Here is a 4418-nt window from a genome sequence, read left to right as displayed (position 1 = left end):
CATTGAGCCAGAGAAACGCTGGGTTCAGCTGAGGGAATCACCCTGCTGGGGGCTGCAGTGTGCCCAGGACAGACAGACAGCACCTGACAGGGACAGGCTCCTGCTCCTTGCCTGTAAATCACATTTACAGCCAGCAGTGCAGGCAGGGTGGCCTCAGTGCTCAGTCATTTCAGGTGTGTATCCCTGGCTAAGGTCTGCTTCCCTTGCTTTGGCAGGATTTGGGGGTACCACAGCTCCTTTGAAACATAAAGAAATGAGGTGGCATTCAGCACAACTGGGGAGCCCAAATGTGCTATTTGCCATGTTAAAAAAGTAACAGAGTAAGGAAACAACTCCTCTGTGGAAAATGACTCCCATCCATGCAAAGGAGGAACAAAGGACAGGTGGTTTCCATCCCCAGGGGCTGCTTGGTGTCTCTCAGAGGCAATGGTGTGCAGGACCACTCACTGCTGACTGACCTGTGTTTGAGTAGCTGGATCCTGCTGCTGGCAAGCTGGATTCCCCTGCTGGCTTTCCAGGCTGGCTTCCCTGTGCTGCAGCGTGGGATGGCCTCGTGGTTCAGCTGCTGAGGAAGGCAGGGAGAGTCCTGCAGTCCCAGAACCAGCTGGAGCAGCAGGGTCAGAGGCAGACACACGGAGACACGGGTGCCAAAGCAGCAGGGCATGGAAAAGTTCAGACACTTCTCACAGAGTGCACTTATTTATTCATCCCTTCTCCCCTCCCCTGGGCCCATCCCCTCCCTAATTTGCTCCTTGCTTTGCCAAGAGGTCTGAGAACTCATGGTGGTTTCTATTCTGTGGGGGCGAAATATTTCCTTTGCTGTTATTCCTTTGTGCAGCTCTGTGCAGGGGGCACAGCAACAAGTGCCTTGTGTGACAGGGACAAAGCAGATTTCTGTAGTCATGGCTGAAAGGAAAATAGGATTTCTTCCCTTGTTGTCTCATCTTGCTGACTTGCCAGCATGTTGCACGAAGCAGCTCCTACAGATTTTCTTTGCATAATAGTAAAGGCTTTTCTTGGTGTGAAAAAAGCAGAGGATAAGGGGGAGAGGGAGTGGTTGTTCATCATAGGGAGAAGAATTTTGTGGTTGTGCTGGCTGTTTGTCAGCTGTTCCTTCTGCAGCAGTGAGCAGGCATGACAGGCTGGGGCTATGGAATTGGAGTTTGGAATTGCTGGCTGTCCCCTTGAGCAAAGGCCTTGGATAAACTGGTGTGGTCAGGGTTAAAAACCCAGCAGTGCCTTGTTCTGATGGGGAAGATGGGCTGGAATGGAGGGTTGCAGACAGCATGGGGAAAAAAAGTATAATATTTTTATTTTTTTTCTAAATAGCCACCTGTAAAGACTCATGGCAGCTCCCTGAGCTGGGCTGTGGGCCTGCTGGGGGGCTGCACCCAGCTGTGCCCAGCAGTATCATCTCTTGGAGGATGTGGAGGCTCCTGGGGTCTCAGGGCCTCTTTTAGGGGCAAATTATTGTCACAGGTGTCCATGACTACCCACACAATTTGCCTTTACCTGTGTCATAACCCCATGTCCTGTGTCCATTTTCGTTGTGTCTGGGTGTTATGTGGTGGCCATGGGCTGGGACATCTCCTTGGTGGCTACACTGGAGGCTGGAGAGGGCTCAGACTCAAACAGCAAAACCCCAGGTGAGTGAAGAGCAAAGATCTGAGCTGTTGTTTGATGGCTTTGTTTCCTTTCTGGCCAACTTTTAAAATCATTTTCGCCCCAGGAGGGAGCAAGCTCTGACTGCAGAAGAGCAGATTATCTACTTGGGACAGGCTGGAGGGAGCAGGGAATGTACTGGTGTAATACCAACACTCCAAAATGTCCCTGGGAACCTGTCTGAGGGGAATCTGTGTAGAGAGCTAAAGAAAAAAACCAAACAGAAGCTCCCCCAATAATAAAAACAAAAAGAAGCACCACTGCCCCTACACCTCCCTCCACTAAATTTTCAAAAGGACCAAGCAAATGTTTTAGTTGACTGAAGCCAGAATGCTCCCCGTTGTTCAGCTGGCAGACATTTAGTGCTGTGGTCTTAAAATGCCTCAGGAGGACCCATTTCAGGCTCAGCCTTGCTGTGCCAGGAGAGGCTTTGCCAAAACAAAGGGATCAGGGAAGAAATCCAGCTTTTCAGGTAAGCTCCCCACTCACTGCCCTTGCAGCACCGTCCTTGGCTCTCTCTCTCAGAGCCCTGTGCTTCTGCCCAGCCCCAGGGAATGCCTGGTACATCCTGTCCCACCACAGTGGTGGGATCCCTGTAAGCCTGGCAGAGGAATTAGGTTGAGCAGTGTGCCACAGGCAGGTTAGAGGAGACAAAGGGAAGCTTGGTTTTCTCTCTCCTGACTTTTCCCAGCTTCTGGCAGCAGCTTACAAAAGGTTTGCTGGCCCAGTTTTTGAGAGGTGATACAGGAAACGCTCCTGCACCTCAGAAATAACCTCATCAGTGGAGCTGAGCTGATTTTTATCTGCTGATAAAATGATGGTTTTTACTTTGCTGTTAACGTCAGTGCACTGGAGAGCTTGTTTGAAATGAGATGCTCATTTGGCCTCTTCAGCAGCTTTACAGTCCTTGTGTGGTTTGCAAACTGAGCCCAAGCTTTTAAGAGATTTATCTGAATTCTGGGGCTGTTTCTGAAATTGGTTAAGCAGCCACTCCTGCTGGGAAGGCCCCAGGCCTTAACAGAGGTGTTACAATGGCTGCTTATTTTGCATTTGGAGGGAGCAAAACCAATTTCCCCAGAGCTCAGGGCACAGACTTGTTGGAGTGGGACAAAATGTGCCAGCTAGCCAGTACTGCCTCTGCAAACCTCAGTAATCTGAACACTGGGCAGTCATGGGCCAGACTGTGTGTGAGGATACAAGAACTTCATCACTAGTAACACGACAGGAAACTGCTTGCAAAAGCTAAACTCTGCTTTCCCGTGCCACTTTAAACACCTGAAGCCTATAGCCTTTGCCAAGGTACTGAGTGAGTAGCAGAGAGCTTTAAATTAATATATTTCACTAGAAAACAGGTGATTGGTTTATTCTTTCCTTTGTATTTTGGCCAGTTAAGTAAAACTCACTTGGGGAAGAGGGGTGTGTGTGTATGCACAAGTCTTAAAACTCATATTGCTCATTTTTTCAGTGTTGCTGAAGTCCTGTTTTGACCTGTTTTATTGTGAAGATTGCAGTGATGCCGAATCCCTGCACCAGGCACTGTTTCCAATGAGTGGGGCTCAGCCTTGCAGCCTGTGTGTCCCTGGGTGGTTTCCTCCAGCCTTGGAAGGGATTTTGTGCTGCCTGGCTGGACAAGGAATGGTGGGCTTGCAGCAGGGCTCTTCCCCTTCTCCTCCTGTGGGAAACAGACTTCATATTCCTGACATCTCTGAAGGGTGAATGCTTAATTATGTCACCCTCACCCACTGGGAGCAAGTGGTGGTGTTCCATGCAGCTCCTGCTCCCTGAAGGCAGCAGGGAATGTTCTAGCATTCCAGGATTCCAGCCCTGAGAGCTGTGTGTGTCTGCAATGACCTTTTCAGGCTGCTGGGGATAACGTGCTGAGGCCATTCGTGAAACAAAGAGTCACAATCCAGGGAGAATGGAGCGGTTTAAAATGCGCCTCAAAGAGCCAAGTGACCTTTACAGGTTTCTAGCTAAATTTAAAATGCTTTCCAGAGGCCTGGCAGTGCGGGAAAACGCTCACCAATTGTGGGGCAATTGCCAGCCCCATCAGCCAGTGGGACAGAGTGGGACCAGTTTGAGTTAGGGTGTGTGCCAGGCTCCATGGGAATCAACCTGTGCCACTGGCAGGGAATGCCTCAGTTAAATCTCACAGGTCTGTGTGTGAGTCGTGGCTTTTAAATGAGCCACAGGGCGGGCATTGGACTGAGGGCAGCTCTGGGGGGGTGGGGGAGGCTTTTTTAGCCCTTCTGAGAGTGTGGGGAGCATCTCTTGTGTTTTCCAGCTGGATTTAAAGGTGTGGGTGCCAAAGGCAGAGCCAGGCCTGGCCGAGCTGCGGTGCTGAGGTGTGAGATGGAGGTGTGGGCTGCGTGGCACAGGGTGCCTGTGGCAGAGTGGGGTATTAATATTAATAATATAATTATTAATGTGTCTAAGTATATATAAATGTTTCATTCCCCCACACCACCCTCTATCCCCTCCATGAATGAAGCAGGGCAGCTGTGGGTGAGCGAGCTGTGACTGGACACCCAGTGAGTGAGCTGGGCCACAGGGCACCGGCACCGACACCTTTGTGGGGTGTGTTTTGTTTTAAAAGGAGTGAAAAGCTCAGAATTGCACAACCCCTGGGGTGGTGGGGGTAGGGCACACACGGAGGGGGCATGGGGTGTTTGGGGAAGAGGGGCTTCTCCACAGGAGCTTGTCTGCTCCATCTGGGGTCAGGTGGGATGTGTGGGGAATGTGTGATGTGTGGGGTT

Source organism: Parus major, chromosome 7 (assembly GCF_001522545.3).
Source record: "Parus major isolate Abel chromosome 7, Parus_major1.1, whole genome shotgun sequence".
Classification (NCBI taxonomy): Eukaryota; Metazoa; Chordata; class Aves; order Passeriformes; family Paridae; genus Parus; species Parus major.
The sequence above is the reverse complement of the archived record's forward strand: the minus strand, read 5'-3'. Positions refer to the sequence as shown.